The sequence below is a fragment of the Rhipicephalus microplus genome, chromosome 3, assembly GCF_043290135.1.
Source record: "Rhipicephalus microplus isolate Deutch F79 chromosome 3, USDA_Rmic, whole genome shotgun sequence".
In the NCBI taxonomy this organism is placed as follows: Eukaryota; Metazoa; Arthropoda; class Arachnida; order Ixodida; family Ixodidae; genus Rhipicephalus; species Rhipicephalus microplus.
Genome location: NC_134702.1, coordinates 108,503,237 through 108,521,929, shown reverse-complemented (window position 1 = coordinate 108,521,929; position 18,693 = coordinate 108,503,237). Strand labels below are relative to the sequence as shown.

General features: G+C 51.3%; 4 non-coding genes across 4 annotated transcripts; all 4 read right to left on the bottom strand.

Moving 5' to 3' along the window:
* Positions 1-13,079: 13,079 nt before the first annotated feature.
* Positions 13,080-13,152, bottom strand: TRNAK-CUU (transfer RNA lysine (anticodon CUU)). Its single transcript has one exon. It is a non-coding gene; the product is annotated as a tRNA-Lys (tRNA).
* Positions 13,153-13,296: 144 nt separating this feature from the next.
* Positions 13,297-13,369, bottom strand: TRNAK-CUU (transfer RNA lysine (anticodon CUU)). Its single transcript has one exon. It is a non-coding gene; the product is annotated as a tRNA-Lys (tRNA).
* Positions 13,370-13,718: 349 nt separating this feature from the next.
* TRNAK-CUU (transfer RNA lysine (anticodon CUU)) lies at positions 13,719-13,791 on the bottom strand. The gene has a single exon. It is a non-coding gene; the product is annotated as a tRNA-Lys (tRNA).
* Positions 13,792-13,937: 146 nt separating this feature from the next.
* TRNAR-CCU (transfer RNA arginine (anticodon CCU)) lies at positions 13,938-14,010 on the bottom strand. The gene has a single exon. It is a non-coding gene; the product is annotated as a tRNA-Arg (tRNA).
* Between the last annotated feature and the right edge of the window lie 4,683 nt (positions 14,011-18,693).

Here is an 18,693-nt window from a genome sequence, read left to right as displayed (position 1 = left end):
ACTTGACCGCACGTGTGCCTGTAATACACTCCGCTACATCCTCAACGTCCAATTTTGCGATAATACTAGTATAATGAAGGAATGATGACAACAAAAGGGAACAGCAAGCATCATCGCAGAGTAAGGCACCACGAGATCGGCGCTCGAGCTCCTCCATCTTCCTCGTCCTGTCGCTATCTCAAATCTCCCACCTGCCCGTTTGGTTCGCCCAATAAACCTCTTTACCTTCGGTGGATCGTGCTGGGTAACTGCGTCGCCTACAAACTGGAACTACAATCCCGCAGCCTGCCGTCGCCCATGCAAGTTGACGCTGCCCAACAAACAGTACCTCTCGCAGCCGCTACTTGCCCCGGCCCGGTTCATCAGCGAGACCCCCCTATCTTTGCCGGCACCGAAGACCAGGACGTCGAGGACTGGCTGTCGTCATACGAGACAGTCAGTGGACCTAACAGGTGGGATGACGCTGCTAAGTTAGGCACTGTCAATTTTTATCTCACCGACGTGGCCAAGCTTTGGTATACAAACCACGAAACCGAGTTCGCGAACTGGTCCACCTTCAAGAAGGCAATATGTGCTGTTTTTCGTCATCCTGTCTTACGGAAGCTACGCGCCAAACAACGTCTGCGCACACGGGCACAGGAGCCAGGTGAAACTTTCACATCATATATAGAAAATGTGATCGATCTCTGCCGGCGCGTCGATGCATCCATGAGCGAGAGTGCGAAGATACAGCACATTATGAAGGGCGTCGTCGATGACGTTTTCCAGATGCTTCTCGCGAAGTCTCCTAGCACTGTGGCAGAAGTAGTGACTTTGTGCCAAAGCTATGATGAATTGCGGAGGCAACGAGCTCAGACGCGACGCTCATTCGAGACAATCCAACCAGTGACCGCACCGGACGTTATGACTGACCAGCCAAACCTTCTCGCACAAATGAAAGACTTCGTGCGAGAGGAAGTGGCTCGGCAGCTTTCTCTGCTGCCTTTTGATCAACGCCAGGAGCTCTCGCACCAACAGCCACTGCGACGCCCGCCATCATCGGCTCCCATGCTCCGACATGTGGTCCAGGAGCAGATGTCCGAGGCTATGCCGGTACCCTTGCAGCAGCCCCCCGTCACCGCGCCTCTTACTTACGCTGAGGCACTAAAGTGGCAGCAGCGACACCACCCCCCACTGTTCTAGGGACTGCCGTATACCTCAGGCCCGGCTCAGCCGTCCTCCGCCTGGGTTCCTTCCATTGCCACCACAGCCTCAACTCACCCGTTTGCCGCAAGGACTGCTGCCCTCGTCGCCAATACTTGGAGAACGCACGATAACCAGCCCATCTGTTTTGCGTGTGGCGGCCCTGGACATATCGCCCGTTACTTCCGTCGCCGCGTGCTGTGATACACTGACGCCCGGACACAGAACAGCTTCATGGACCTTCCTCCATCCCGTCTGGAAAATTCTGACCCTCAGTCAAGCTCGTCTTCATGGGAATGTCCCCGTACTATGTCTGGTCGCTCACCTTCACCCCGTCGTCGCTCCCTGTCACCAATGCGTCGTCGGCCAGCTCCTGAACACGAGGGAAACTGACCGCCGCAGTTCAGGAGTCAAGAACTGCGCTGTCGAAATGCTCAAGTCCTCAGACATTGCCGTCGAATATTGTCGAAGTTTTTGTAGAAGGTACTCGAGCATATGCTCTATGGATACTGGTGCTGCCGTTTCCGTGATAGACGCTAAACTTTGCCGCAAGCTCCAAAAAGTGACGACGCCTCTTAATATGATGCCCTTGCAAACAGCGAATGGGGACCCGGTTCAGCCTGTAGCCGCCTGTACTGTTCGACTGATGATCGCGAAGGACCACTACACTGTTGAGTTTATTGTCCTTTCGTCATGCTCACATGACATCATACTTGCATGGGATTTTTATCGCGTAACCATGCCGTTATTGATTGTGCAAGATTGGAGCTTGAACTTTTCCCGTTTTACGACCAATCAACCAGCCGCATTCAGCCCGCCGTACACAAACTCGTCGTCAAAGAAGGCACTGAAATTCCTCCGACAGCAGCTGTGTTGCTCCCCGTGTTCTGTGACGGCGTTAGGAACGAAGCTGCATTCTTTGAACAATCAAGTCTCTTCCTTAGACAAAGATCACTTCTGCCTTATTCAACCCTCTCTATTTCTGAAGGAAACAGTGCTCTTTGCCTCATCAATCCTCTTCCGTATCCCATCGAACTGTTTCAAGGTGAATATCTTGGACACGTGCATGTCATTGATAAAGAACAAACTTTTACCATGCCGCCAGACTGTTCCGGTGACTACGACGCCATCAGTGCCCTTAACCCTGCCAATATACCACCTTCCGAGATTTTCGATTCATCGATTGCCGACGAACTATCGCCATCTGTACGCTCTGAGCTCCTTCAGCTGCTCTACCAGTTTCGTGAATTCTTTGACGTGCTCAACCTACCCTAGGCCGAATTCCCAGTTTTTTCCACTGCATCGACACAGGTTCCAACGCGCCAGTACGACAGCGACCATACCGTGTTTCCGTCACGGAACGTCAAATTATCACCGAACACGTTGACGATATGCTCAAGCGCGACGTTATCCGACCTTCCCAAGGTCCATTGGCATCACCTGTCGTTCTTGTAAAGAAGAAGGATGGTACAATATGCTTTTGCGTTGATTACAGGCGCTTAAATAAGATCACTCGCAAAGACGTATACCCTTTGCCCAGGATTGATGACGCCCTTGATTGCTTACAAGGTGCCGAGTTTTTTTCGTCGTTAGATTTGCGTCCGGGGTATTGGCAGGTTCCCTTAGCAGATTGTGATCGTCCAAAAACAGCCTTCGTGACACCGGACGCGCAATATGAGTTCAATGTCATGCCCTTCGGCCTCTGCAATGCGCCGGACACATTCAAGCGCATGATGGACTCGGTTCTACGGGGTTTGAAATGGAACATATGCCTCTGCTACCTCGACGATATCGTCGGTTTTGCACCCGATTTCGCAACACTTGTGCGCCTGAAACTTGTTCTCACGTATCTGAAGAATGCACAGCTCCAACTGAATCTCAAGAAATGCCACTTCACTGCTCGGACGCTCGCCATTCTTGATCACGTCGTAACAAAGAATGGTGTTCTTCCCGACCCGGCTAAACTACGCGCTGTTGCTGAATTCCCCAAACCAACGACTGTAAAACAGTTAAGCAGCTTCGTAGGATTGTGCTTCTACTTTCGTCGGTTTGTGCGCAACTTTGCCTCCATAATTGCCCCTTTGACCCAACTTTTAAGCAGTGCCAACGACATCTCATCCAGGTCTTCCGAATGTGATCACGCTTTTACCACTCTTCGCCGTCTCCTGACATCACCGCCTATATCGCGCCACTATGATCTCATGGCTGCAACTGAAATCCATACAGACGCCAGTGGTGTCGGTCTCGGTGCAGCTCTCGCTCAACGCAAGCCTGGATCCCCTGAGTATGTCGTCGCCTACGCCAGCAGAACGCTCAACAAGGCTGAGGTAAACTACAGTGTTACCGAAAAAGAGTGCTTAGCCATACTTTGGGCAATTGTGAAATTTCGCCCATACTTATATGGCCGCATCTTTGCTGTAGTTACAGACCATCATGCCTTATGTTGGTTGTCGTCGCTGAAGGATCCATCAGGTCGCCTTGCTCGTTGGGCTCTGCGACTTCAAGAGTATGAAATCTGCGTCGTGTACCGTTCCGGCTGCCAACATGCCGATGCTGATGCGCTCTCGCGATCACCACTGTCGACTGAGGCTGCCTCTATATTCTTACAAGAAAACGCATATTTACAGATATTTACAACGATTACACGTGATGACAATGCCTGGCGCACTGGTGGGCTGGAACCAGTCTCTATCCACTTCGTAGTCTTTTCTTTCAGTCTGGGACCCTCTACTGCTTTATGCCCCAATCCCACTACTGCCTTGTGGCACTACCCCGCGGCGTTAAAGCGCCGACCCGGCGCTTGTCACGAAAGGGGAGAGTTGGGTGACACATAAGGCTTCAGTCTGACGACGTGCACAACAGTGGATGGTGGTGGCATTGAGTGCGCTTCGTCGACGACTCGCTGTATCTCGTAGGTGAGGTTGGTGATCTTGCGAAGGACTTTGTATGGTCCGTCATAGCGAAATAAAAGTTTTTCTGAGAGGCCAATGTGACGACATGGGGTCCACAAGAGTACGAGAGAACCTGGTGCATACGAAACTTCGCGGTGGTGACGATCGTATCGATCTTTCTGAGAGGCTTGAGAAAGCATGAGTCGTTCTCGGGCAATCTGTCGTGCTGCGTCGGCTCGCTCTATGGCATCGCGGACGTATGTGACAGGGGAGCTTGAACCAGCGGGAAGGAGTGTATCAAGAGGCAGAGAGGGTTCCCGTCCATAAAGAAGGTAGAACGGGGAATAGCCTGCGGTGTCATGTCTGGAGGAGTTGTAAGCGAAGGTGACGTAGGGTAACGTTGCGTCCCAGTCACGGTGGTCTGGAGAAACATACATTGACAACATGTCCGTGATAGTGCGATTCAGGCGCTCTGTAAGTCCATTAGTTTGTGGATGGTATGCCGTTGTGAACTTGTGGTTCGTGGAACAGGAACGTACGATATCCTGGACGACGCGAGATAAAAAGTATCGGCCTTGATCAGTAACGAGCTGTCGAGGAGCGCCGTGATGCAATATGATGTCATGTAGCAGAAAGTCGGCGACATCGGTAGCGCAGCTGGTTGGAAGAGCGCGGGTGATCGCGTAACGTGTCGCGTAGTCGGTCGCCACGGCAACCCATTTGTTCCCGGATGCAGAAGTGGGAAATGGCCCGAGAAGGTCGAGCCCTACGCGGTAGAATGGTTCAGCAGGGATCTCAATAGGGTTAAGAAGGCCAGCTGGAAGCGATGTTGGTCGTTTTCGACGTTGACAAAGGTCGCAGCTGGCGACATACTTTTGCACAGAGTGATATAGGCGTGGCCAGAAAAAACGGCGCCGGACGCGATCATAAGTGCGGGTGACTCCCAGGTGACCAGCGGCAGGTTCATCGTGAAGCTGTCGGAGAACATCTACACGCAAATGGGATGGCACGACGAGAAGGCGGTCAGGACCATTAGGGCGCATGTTGTGGCGGTAGAGAACTCCTTCATGAAGGAAATACAAGTTCAGAGAAGTAGGTGGAGTAGCGGAACTCAGGCTTTCTATGATGGGAAGTAAATCCGGGTCGCGGCGTTGCTCAGAAGCGATATCAAGAAAGTCTGATATTGATAAGACGCAAGCCTCCGTAGCTCTCTCTGTGGCGTCTGGTGGATCCACTGGATACCGTGACAGGCAGTCGGCGTCTTGATGGAGGTGACCAGATTTATAGACGACCGAGAAGGTGTATTCTTGGAGGCGTAGAGATCAACGACCGAGACGTCCCGTGGGATCCTTTAGCGAGGAAAGCCAGCAGAGTGCATGATGATCAGTTACAACCGTAAAACTGCGGCCGAAGAGGTACGGGCGAAATTTAGCGACAGCCCAAACAAGAGCAAGGCACTCTCTTTCGGTAATGGAATAGTTCCTCTCGGCAGGGGATAAAAGGCGGCTGGCGTAGGCGATGACACAGTCACGTCCATGCTGACGCTGAGCTAAAACAGCACCAATTCCGTGGCCACTCGCGTCCGTACGAACTTCTGTCGGGGCAGTCTGATCGAAGTGGGCTAATATTGGCGTAGTCGTGAGGGCTGCAATGAGCGCCGAAAATGCAGCACTCTGAGCCGAATTCCAAGTAAAAGGGACGTCTTTTTTAAGAAGCTCGGTGAGAGGCCGCGCAATATCGGCGAAATTTCGGATGAAGCGGCGGAAATAGGAGCACAAACCAAGGAAGCTCCGGACATCCTTATGAGAAGAGGGCACGGGAAATTGAGTCAATGCGCGAATTTTGTCCGGATCGGGCTGTACCCCGGATGCGTTAACGAGGTGACCAAGTACAGTTGTTTCGCGACGGCCGAAACGGCATTTGGAGGAGTTCAGCTGAAGACCAGCGTTGCGAAATACTTGGAGAATACTGGAAGTCGCTCTAGATGGCTTGCAAACGTCGGTGAAAAAACAATTATATCATCTAAGTAGCATAAGCAAGTGGACCATTTGAAGCCGCGCAGAAGGGAGTCCATCATGCGCTCAAAGGTGGCCGGCGCATTACAAAGCCCAAACGGCATTACTTTAAATTGGTATAACCCATCGGGGGTTACAAATGCTGTTTTTTCTCGGTCCAGTGGGTCAACAGCGATCTGCCAATAACCAGATCGAAGGTCAATGGACGAGAAAAATTTTGCGCCATGAAGGCAGTCAAGGGCGTCATCTATTCTTGGTAAAGGGTAAACGTCCTTCTTAGTGACCTTGTTGAGATGTCTATAGTCGACGCGAAACCGCCATGTGTTGTCCTTCTTCTTGACAAGCACGACCGGGGATGCCCACGGACTAGATGAGTGTTCGACGACGCCTTTGGCGAGCATTTTCTCGACCTCTTTCTGGATGACAGAGCGTTCGGCAGCGGAGTCGCGGTAAGGGCGGCGATGAATTGGGTTGGCATCGCCGGTGTTGATGTGATGGGTCACAACTGATGTCTGGCCTAAAGGGCGGTTGTCAAGATCAAATATGTCCGCATAGGATGTCAACAGACGGTGGAGGTCTTGTGCTTCGGAGGGCGAAATATCTGGTGCTATCATTTTGGCAATGTCAATGCTTGACAGGTTGGGCGCAGTGAGCAAGTTGACGTGCGGAGTAGGTTGCTGAGCCGACAGTTCAGAAATATCACACTCTTGCAACGACGACATGACGCCTAGTTTAATACCAGCAGGCAGCACATGCGTGGAGAAACCAAAGTTCAAAAGAGACAGATGGGTCTGATTGTGGCATACTCTCACCACGGTGTGCGGAACAGCAATGGAGTGCTTTAGCACAACGTCGGTAATAGGTGAAACGACATATTCACCATCGCGCACAGGCGGATCACACACGAGCTGCACGTAAGTCGCGGCTTGCGGCGGAAGATGCAGGAACTCGGTGGCACAAAGGCGACTTTGAGCGTCATGGGCAACAGCGGCGTCAAAAGGCAGTTCCAACTGAAGAAGACCCGTCGAGCAGTCGATAAGGGCGGAGTGCGCAGAGAGAAAGTCGAGGCCAAGAATCACGTCATGTGGGCACTGCTCAAGCACGGTGAACAATACGACGGTCTGGCGCCCAGCAATACACACGCGAGAGGTACACATGCCGAGAACGGCAGATGTGCTCCCATCGGCAAGCATTACTGCACACTTAATAGGAGGCGTGATCACTTTTCGCAGTTTAATACAGAGAGCAGCGCTCATGACTGAAATGTGTGCACCAGTGTCTATGAGGGCTATAACGGTAACGTCATTCACCAAAAGGTCCAAAATATTGCGGCGTGTAGGAATCGTCAATAGAGGATTTGCAGAATGGGTCGTTAATGCAGCGTCACCTCCGGGAGCTGCATGGTCTAGTTTCCCGAGGTTGAGGGCCCAGGTCGTGCAGGGGACCTGGATCGAGAAATCATCGGCGAGAGAGATCGGCGGCCTTGGGGTGATGATGACCGGCTGAACCTTCGGCCCTGAACGTTAGTAGGAGCAGGCTGTGGATCGTGCGGAGTAGAAAAGCGGCGAGAACTGCCTTCAAAGCGACGCCATGCCCCAGTGTTCCAAGATGAATTGGATGACCAACGATTGCGACAGTAGCGTACAATGTGGCCGGCGCGAGATCAGTGAAAGCAGATCGGTCTATCATCCGACGTTCTCCATTCAGCAGGGTTCCGGTAGCGGGAAGGGTAGCGTGAAGGGTACACCGGAATCTGGTTTACAGAAGCCGAGCTCTCGGTGGGGCGAACGGCGCAAACAGATGTGATGCCGAGATTTGCTATTTCTTGGCGAACGACGGCTTGGATGAGGGAGACGGTGGATGCGTTGTCTTTAGGACCGTCAGAGGCGATGGCTGCAGGAGCCATTGCTTCGAGTTTACGACGAACAATTCGGGTGACATTTTCGGACGATGTAGCTTGCGTGAACTTGGGGCTGTCTTCACAGGTCGAAGTGGCTGCAGTATTAGGCAGACGCGCAAACTGGCGGGTTATGCGACGGTTCTTGGCGTGCTCGAAGCGCTGACACTCCTTCACAACCACGTCGACGGTGGCGCAATCTTTAACGATCCACAAATTGAAGGCGTCATCGGCAATTTCCTTCAATATGTGAGCGATTTTGTCAGTTTCGCTCATGTTCTCGTCCACCTTTCGACAGAGGCCCAATACGTCCTGTATGTAAGATACATACGATTCCGTCGATGTCTGCACGCGACATTCCCGGTCTTTCCTCGCGGCCTGCTGTCGCCCAAATGGCCTGCTGAATAACTCGAGAAGCTTCAATTTGCAAACGTCCCAGCTGGTCAACTCCGACTCATGCGTCTCATACCAGGTGAGCGCCGTATCCCGCAAGTAAAATACAACGTTGGCCAGCATCAATGTAGGGTCCCACCTATAGTATTCGCTCACGCGCTCGTACAAAGCGACCCAATCTTCAACATTCACCTTGTCCTTGCCTGTGCCCGAGAAGGTTCCGGGGTCTCGTGGAGGCAGGAGAATCAGAGGAGGCAGCTGGTGCTGCTGCTGCTGGTGCTGGTGCTGGTGCTGCTGGTGCTGGTGCTGCTGGTGCTGGTGCTGGTGCTGCTGCTGCTGCAGCTGCGGCTGCTGTTGCTCTTGTGGGTGGGCCTGTTGAGCCATTGCAGGAAAATGAAGGTGGCGACCACTCCGAAGTTCCGTGTTGGTTTGCCGGAAAAGCCAGAGGTAGGCGTACCCCGCACCTCCACCAATAATCTTACAAGAAAACGTATATTTACAGATATTTACAACGATTACACGTGATGACAATGCCTGGCGCACTGGCGGGCTGGAACCAGTCTCTATCCACTTCGTAGTCTTTTCTTTCAGTCTGGGACCCTCTACTGCTTTATGCCCCAATCCCACTACTGCCTTGTGGCAATATCTTCTATGAAACACGCGCTGTCCGCTCTTGACATCGACACAATGACCTCTACACAGCTCAATGATCCATGGATAACTTCGCTTCTGGACGTCTTATCTGGGGTACCGACACTTCCCATCACTCGAGCAATGCGACGCCAGGCTTCGCACTTCACCATTCGAGGTGGCCTCTTGTACCGGCGACATTACTCACCAGACGGCAGGAAGTGGCTGCTCGTTATTCCCCGAAAGCTGCGCTCTATAATCTGTGCATCATTTCAGTCTGACCCGCAATGCGCTCGCGCCGGTGTCTTCAAGACCTACAAACGTTTAAGGAAGCGGTACTACTGGCGTGGGATGCTTACTTTTGTTCGACAGTTTATTCGCGGCTGCCACGAGTGTAAGCGACGAAAATAGCCACCGAATGCAGGAGCAGCTCCACTACAGCTGCTTGCGTGCCCTGAGCCCCCATTCGATCGCGTCGGAATCGACCTTTATGGAACACTGCCATTGACCACAGCAGGTAACCGGTGGGCTATCGTTGGTGTAGATCACCTGACACGGTACGCCAAAACCGCTGCTCTTCCTACGGCGACCGCTCAGGACGTCGCATCTTTCATCCTCCATCGGTTTTTGTTGCGTCACGGCCCTCCTCGCGAGCTCCTCAGTGACCATGGCCATGTATTTCTATCTGACGCAATCCAAGCACTTCTCCGTCAGGGCCATATTGTACACCGGATGAGTACTGCTTATCACCCTCAGACGAATGGCCTGACTGAGCGGTTTAATTGGACCCTGGGTGACTTGCTCGCGACGCATGTGGCATCTGACCAAACGAACTGGGACCTGGTTCTTTCGTTTGCGACCTACGCGTACAACACCGCTACCCAAGTCACCACCAGCTTTTCTCAATTCTACCTTCTATACGGATGTCAACCATCGTACACAATTGACACTTTGCTGCCATACGCACCAGATGTATCTGAGTGCACGACCGTGTCTGAAGCCGCCCGTCACGCCGAAGAATGCTGCCAACTAGCGAAGCAGTTAACTACGGCTGACTAGCAACGCCAGAAAAAGGCCCGCGATGACGACCACCCTCCTGCCGCGAAGTTTGCCCCTGGAGCCCTTGTATGGCGGTATGTACAACCCTGTGAACCTGGTTTGTCTACCAAGCTACTTTCAAATTACCATGGTCCATACCGCGTGGTTGAGCGCACATCGCCCGTCAATTCCGCCATTGAACCGCCTACGCCAACCGGTGACCATCGTCGGCGTGGACACGATATTGTTCACGTGGACCGCTTGAAGCCGTACTTCGACCCGCTCGTTCCCACCTATTAGATCGCCAGGATGGCTTGATCTTTCTCGACGGGGCCAATTATAATGAAGGAATGATGACAACAAAAGGGAACAGCAAGCATCATCGCAGAGTAAGGCACCACGAGATCGGCGCTCGAGCTCCTCCATCTTCCTCGTCCTGTGGCTTTCTCGAATCTCTCACCTGCCCGTTTGGTTCGCCCAATAAACCTCGTTACATTAGTCAAGATGTTGGTACTTCTATCTCTGTAACCCCGACTGCTTGTTTTGTGGTGTGCACTCAGGAGGCAATTAAAATCGCCCAGCATTTGTAATTTCTTTCCCACACAGAGGTGTTGCTCAAGGCCGAGAAAAAACTGTGCCCTTTCTTCAACCCTGTTGGGCGCGTACACGCACACAACCCGCCACTCGGTGTTATTCAGAGCTAAGTCAAGAACAGCACATCGACCTGCTTCACACGAAAAATGGGCGTTCACTTCAAGCCCAGGCAACTTTTTAACAAAAAGTACGCAGCCAGCCGATGTGCCAACCGCGTGGCTAACTACATTAAAAAACCTTGACACAAACAGTTGCACCATGCTGCCCATCTCTGCATCGCCATCAACTTTCGTTTCCTGTACCGCTAACACGTCAATGTCGTGCTCCATTACGAGACGGTAAAGCTGGCTTTGTTTTCGTTTGCCTGCCAGTCTTCTGACGTTGAGTGGTGAGGTTCAACGGAAAGCAGGCGCAATTTTGAAGATAAGAAAGGCAACTGGCAGCATTGTGCTCACCATTCGCGTCTAGCCTATGGCTAGACCGTACCCTCGCCGGCGGTGCCGTCCGGCGAAGCTGTTGACTGCCCGACTGGCTCGACGTCGCCGCCGCGCTTATCAGCCGGAATGTTGGGACGCGGTCGAATATGCGGCCACCGTCCTTGCAAAGTCTTTGCTGGTGGTTCCTCGAGCCCAGGCGTGGCCGTTTCAATACTGTCATTGCTACTGGGGGTTGGGGGCATTTGGGAGCCGCGGCGACGTTGGTCGGTGCTTGAACGCCACTCTTCTCAAGGGGTAGCTCGTTGGCATCCTTGCGCTCGCCGACTTAGGGTGCTGGGGAGTTTTCGGGGGCTTTCACCGTCACAACGAATGACATGAATGTGTGGCCCGCCACTACTGGGAGGGTTAGTGTGTGACCCTTGCCGGTGTCGACTGTCAAAGGCGCAGGCAGAGCCTGTGCCACCGGCTGGTTGACAGACCTTGTCCAGTCGCCTTGCGCTTCTTGGTCCGCCGGGGTGTTCCTTTTCGGGGCTTCACCGCAGAAAGGCGCGAACGAGTCTCGAGGTCCGGCCTGCTTTGTGGCCTCGTCGGTGCCCCGAGCCGCCTCCGCTGCTTCGACGACATCCATCATTTCCTCCCGGTAGTCCGCCTTGCACTGTCCTGTCGCCGACGCTAGGTGCGTACGCAGTCCTCGTCCACATGCCCATTACGGCGGCACTTGGAGCACCGGGGCACCTTGCAGTATCGGTGGACGTGTCCCGTGCCATGACATCGTATGCACTGCATAGCTCGTCCGGGCACCACAACGAGGGCCAACTCCCCTGCAACTCGGACTTGGTGGGGAAGGTCTTCCACTTTGTATCTGGGCTTCAACTTCAGCAGGACGGTTCTTGTGGTTGAGCCCTTCTCCTTCATACCGTGGACCCGTCAACGCTCTCGAGTCACCTCGGTGACGTTGCCAAAGGCCGCAAAAACCGTGCGAATATCTTCGTCCAGGACGCCGTGAAGCATCCAGTGGAGGCGAAGCTTTACTTGCTGGTCTTCTGGATCCAAGATGATACACCGGCGGCCTTTCACTTTCAGTTCCTTAAGCGCAGCCAGTTTCTTGGTGGCTTCACTGGCGTTCAAGGTCACCGCCCAGACGTGGTTAATTTGGTATGCGCCTAACGCCACGACGTCAGGAAGCACGCCAACTGATGCGCGGGTGTCCCGCAAATCCTCGACTCTGTAGGGCCTTTCACACACGTCGCCATGCAAAAACAATGTGTTCAGTACAACATGGCCGGTGGGCAACGTAGGTAGCACGATCTCGTTGCCCTTATCATCCGCACCATCATTCTTCTTTCCGCGGTCGGAGCTCATGAATTTACGACCGTTCGCTTGCGCTGCCGGAAGAAGAATGACTGAGCTAGCCGGGTACGCAGGGACTTGGCACACAGCATCTCATGTGTACAAGATCAGCATAGTTCACCAAAAGAAAAAAACGAGGATGGATGGGAAGAAAATGACGTATACTTCGACGCGCGATGTAACATAGGAAGACTCGAGAAAAAAACAGCGCCCAACGTGGAGCTCGAACCCACGACTTTGAGTTTAAGAGTCACATGCTCCACCGACTGAGCTAGCCAGGCACGCCGGAACTGACTTGGCACACAACATCTCGTGTGTACAAGATCAGCATAGTTCACCAAAAGAACGCTCAACAAGGCTCAACGAGGATTGCTGGGAAGAAACAAACGTATACTTCGACGCGCGTTGTAACATAGGAAGGCTCGGGAAAAAACAGCACCCAATATGGGGCTAAAACCCACGACCCTGAGAATAAGAGTTTCATGCTCTACCGACTGAGCTAGCCATGCACGAAAGAACTGTCGTGGCGCACATCTCGTGTGTACAAGATAAGTATAGTTCACTAAAAGAAAAAAAAAACGAGGATGGCTGGGAAGAAACAGACGTATACTTTGACGCGCGATGTAACATGGCAAGACTCTGAAAAAAACAGTGCCCAACGTGGTGCTCGAACCCACAACCACAAAATTAAGAGTCTCATGCTCTACCGACTGAGCTAGTCGGGTACGCAGAAACTGGCTTGGCGCAAATCATCACGTTTGTACAAGATCAGCATAGGTCACCAAAAGAAAAAGAAAGAGGATGGCTCGGAAGAAACAGACGTATACTTCGACGCGTGATGTAACATGGGAAGACTCGGGAAACAACAGTGCCCAACGTGGGGCTTGAACCCACGACCCTGAGGTTAAGAGTCTCATGCTCTACCGACTGAGCTAGCCGGGCACGCAGTAACCTACCTGGCGCAGAACGTCTCGTGTGTACAAGATCAGCATAGTTAACCAAAAGAAAAAAAACGAGGATGGCTGGAAAAAAATGACAAATACTTCGACGCGCGCTGTAACATGGGAATACTAGGGAAAAACACCGCCCAACGTGGGGCTCGAACCAACGACCCTGAGAGTCTCATGCTCTACTGACTGAGCTAGCCGGGCACGCAGGTACTGCCTTGGCGCACATGACGTGTGTACAAGATCAGCGTAGTTCACCAAAACAAAACAAAGAAGATAGCTAGGAAGAAACAGACGTATACTTCGACGCGCAATGTAACATGGGGAGACTCGGGAAAAAACAGCGCCCAATATGGGGCTTAAACCCACGACCCTGAGATTAAGAGTCTCATGCTCTACCGACTGAGCTAGCCGGGCAGGAAAGAACTGTCGTGGCGCACAACATCTCGCGTGTACAAGATAAGCATAGTTCACCAAAAGAAAAAAAAAATGAGGATGGCTGGAAAGAAACAGACGTATACTTCGACGCGCGATGTAACATGGGAAGACTGGGGAAAAAACAGCGCCCAACGTGGGACTCGAACCCACGACCTTGAGATTAGGAGTCTCACGCTCTACCGACTGAGCTAACCGGGCTTTTTTTTTCTTTATTGCCTGTCATCGGCTCACGTAAACAGTACACATATTAACACATAATTACACAACACAATCCAAAACATTGTAAAAACCGTGGCTCAAATGACGTTGCCACGCATCTGTTAAAATGTTTTTATCGTCAATAGTAATTCGACGCACGGCAACCACTCTGGGGTGAATTCCTGCAACTTTTGTTCATCCACAAAATTTCTTATATATTCTTTGAAGTACTGGGTGGGCGCTCGTGCATCTACATCAAAGTGCATGGCTGCCATGCTGGATATCCAAGTGCATGAAGAGCCATAAGCATTGTCATAATTTAAGGGTACCATGGTCACTTTGTATGTGCAAATAGCGGATACCATGTGCATCAAGGGGGAAATCTTTTTTGATCGTGCGCTGGAGCACGTCCCAAAGAAAGACAGCATCCTAGCAGTCAAGGAATACTGTTAAGTTTGGCCTGGAAATTCGTCTGGGCAGACGCCTTTGTGCGTAAACCGAACCACTGGGGCGGCTCTCAATCCTTTCGCTCAGTCTGACAGTCGCTGTCGAGGATTTGAGCAATTATCCAGACCAAGCAGCAAGCAAAGGCGAGTTCCCGTCCTTCAAATGCGGACCCTTTTGTCATCCCTTCAAGCAGCAGCGTGCCTGAAAACCTGGGTGATTCATCTGGCGTTTGGGAAGCTGTTGTGACCAGGGCCAGAGCTGACAGGAGAGCGGCGCTCCCTTTTAATCCCCAATCACCAAGCCGACCGGCCGACTCCCTATGCTCGTCAGGCATTGTACGTGCTAGCCGGAAGACGAGACGTCGTGTCGCCAAGATGCCGTTAATCGTTCGAGAGAGGCCAACAAAGACAGCAACTTCCTGGAAGAGAACGCGGCGGCCACCGCAAATCACCCCGCTAATGAAGCGAACAAATCGGCGGACCCTTTGAAGTATGCTGCCAGGATCGTGGGAACTCTCGACTAGCGGCACACACATGACGAGGAAGAGCCCTGCTGGCACCACCTTGCAGTGCAGTGTTCACGTGGACCGTGCATGCTCGTTCCCTCACCTGTGTGTGTGTGATTGGTGTTCCACTCGGAGAGGAGAAGCCTAACAGGGCTTAAAAACGACGTCGCAGAGTGCTGGAAGTCGCTCTGAACAATGTAACGTTCAACCACCACGCTCGTGGGTTGTGAAACCCCTAACCTTTCTTATCTGTAAATATGTGTAAGTAGTGACATAAACCCTGTTCTGTTTTCGTATCCTCCAGCGTCCTTCCTTCCGACCCTTAACAATACATGCTCAATTGTCTCCTCCTTTTTGCATATTATGCAATGCGTGCCCAAGGAACGTAAAACCCCTTTGCAGCCATCCAGGTTTTGACGGTAAGCGTACCGGTATGTAATTTAAAAAAGAAATTCTTAGCACCTGGCGGCATTTTCATCGCCTTGATGCGATTTAGTACAGTGTGGCCATGGCATACATTGTGAAGGGACCGATACAAAGGCACTAGTAAAAACACATCACATAGGTCCTCGTACAACTTTTTACGTCGGACTTGACTCAATTATTCAAGTGAAAAAACCGCACTGACAGAAACCTACAAGAAAGTAAGACTTCGCGAAGAAAGCCATAAACGCCGCCAGGTACGCTGCAGGTTGATACAACCATGTCAGACAAGTGTTGCCCCAGGCGAAGTTGACAGACAGTGCGAAGGAATGGGTTGTCGACGTCTCTAAAGAAACGAAATCAATTGACTACCTGTCTTAAAAACAAATGCGACAAGCCTAGTCCTCCATTTCGCACTCGAAGGAATAAATTGGTTCGACTCGTTCTTTCCTAAGACGATTCCCACACGAAGACAGCGAACACAAGGTGAAATTTTTGGATGTTTACCCTTGAACAATGTAAGACTTGTAAGATATACCAAATTTTACTCACTAAGAATATGTTGCACATTGTGGCTTTAGAAAACATAGACCAATTCCAGCCATTCCACTTGTTCACTCTTTCCCGCAGGTTATCCACTTGGCTCCTCGAGTACGAAGCGCTGTCTTTGTAGCATTCGAGAGGGGCACCCAAGTATTTCACCGGTGTCGTAACAAACCTTATGCTGGCAAAACTGTCTCGGGTTTCTGCCCAGTCACCATGCCAAAAGCCAAGGCATGTTCCCCAGTTTACAGTGCTGCCACTTGCAGCGCAGAAGATAGTAACGCATTCGACAGCATCTGCTATGCTGTCTGAGTCCGCGCAAAAAATAGCAATATCATCCGCATAGGTAAACAGCCGGTTTTCAACCTCGTGCAGCTTAAACCCACGGACACAGTCATTCTCTATGACACTCAAACAAAAGGACTTTATGTACAAACAAAATAGTGGTGAGAGAGGACAACCCTGACGGACCGAACGCTTGACTGGGATGCACTTCCCCAGCACCTTGTTAACGATTAGCCGCGTTGAGCGGTCTCGGTACGCCATGGCAACACCCTCTTTAATTATTTTCCCTAAATTCACATAATATAGGATGCACAGCATAATTTCATGAGGCACCCTGTCGAAAGCCTTCTCGAAATCGATTTGCAGCATTGCCACTCGCGCATCAATAGCGTCGCAACATTCGAGGATGCTCCGTGCTGCGTGTATATTACTGAGGATAGTTCGACCTTTAATGCCGCACGTCTGATGCGGCCCCACAAGCGCCGTAATGACTGTTTGCAATCTTTTAGCTAAGATTTTCAAGAATATCTTGTAATCTCCATTAGTGAGGCAGATTGGGCAGTAAGAAAATACTCTGCGCAGTGCAACAGGGTCTTCCAATTTTGGTATAAGAACAGTGTGAGATGATGAAAAGGACGGGGGTAATATTTTCAGCTCGAATGCCTCATTATAAACGTAGGCTAAGACTGCGTTTATTTCTAACTTGAAACACTTATAAAAGGCTGAAGTCAGACCATCAGGGCCAGGCAATTTCCCCGAATGCGTACTTTCAAAAGCACTGTTACCTTCCTCTTCCGAAATCGGTTCCTCCAATATTTCTTTTGTGTTATTGTCAAGCTTTGGCATCAGCGGCAAAAAATCTTTTTTAAAGCGATCGACATCCACCGAGCTGGCGGCGAATAAACTATTGAAGTGCTCAAAGAAAGCACGCTCAATAACATCTGCGACATCGCTGACTTCAGCCTCGTGCTGTATTTCTGTTATCTGATTACGTCGCGCATGCCACTTTTCTGAGCCCAACGCCCTTTTTGAAGGTACTTCTGCCATTATCAGTCGCTCGGCTCTTGCCCAAACCATGGCACCGCGGTATCTTTCCACATCTAACCGCTCAATTTTACATTTTAATGCGCGAATATCTTCAATAAACATGCCGGGCATTCTACATTCTTCGAGGAGCCATTTTTGCAGGTTTCTGCGCATGTGCTTTTTTTCTGTTTCTTTTTCTCAGCTTATAGCGCTCGAGTGCTCCAAAGCCTTCAATTTAACGACCTGGTTGAAGTTCTCCCATTTTCCTCTAAACGTATTTTTACTGCGAACTTTAATTTCTTCAACTTCCGTCATACTTCCTCCATAAATTTTTCATCACTCAGCAGATTCAAATTCAATTTTCATAGTTGCCACTCGAAGGCCCTTTTCGTTTCTTTCGTGCTAGCTACTACAAAGCTAACCAGGCAGTGGTCACTAAATGAAACGGCGTTAACACGGTATGCCTTGCAAAGCGGTACCAATTCAACACTCACGTACGTCCTATCTACTCGGGCGTGGCTGGCTGCTTTAAGTGAGTGTACTGCATAGTCCGGCCACCACCGAGACATTCAGCCACATTCTCCAAACCATGTTCTCTTAATGTATCGCTTAAGACAGCCGTACTTGCATCCCTGTAATGTCGTTCGCTAGTTTTGTTTTTGGCTGAAAGGACGCAGTTAAAATCGCCAATAATGATTAGGAGCCTATTACATTTGGTATACTGCTTTAGTTGTTCGAAAAATATGCGTCTTTCGTCAGTGACAGTCAGTGCGTACAAGCATATTACGCGCCATTCCAATCCCGAAAACAAAAGATCACACACAACGAGCCGACCAGACGTCCAGACGTTAAGGCTCCTATTGTAACGCCCAGACTCAGTCGGACGAAGAACACACAGCCGGAAGAAGTCCCTATGGCAAAGATAACATAGCAGAATACCGCGGCAAGAATTGGCGCACCATACCCCCAGTTTCATCGTAGCCATGGACTTTAGTCTCTTGGTCTGCCAAGATGTCAAAGTCGAAGTCTCTTACTAGTCGATAATACTGACATTGTTTTCTCCATGAGACAAGGCCACGCACATTTTAAGTGGCCAAACGGATCGAATTTTTTATTTGCAGCATTATAAGGCTGCGAAAAAACCAGGGGCATGGCGCTTACCTTACAACGGCACTTCCTCCCGGAACGAATTGTCCCAGTACTGTCCTTAAGGTGGCGAAGGCGGCGTTTCCGCCGTCTTGCGCTCCGTCGAAATGTTTGGCCGTGGCCGAAGGAGAGGCCGCCGAGAAGGAGTCGTTTTGGCAGGTTGTTCGTCCGGCGTGGCAGCAGTGGTGCCCTTCAATTTTTTCCCTGCGTCACGGGGCGCTTTCCCGTCACGGTGCCACTGTCGCTTTCAATCCCAATCATCGGTTCGGCCTCGGAGGGGTCTCGTCTGCTAAACCGGGAAACGTGTC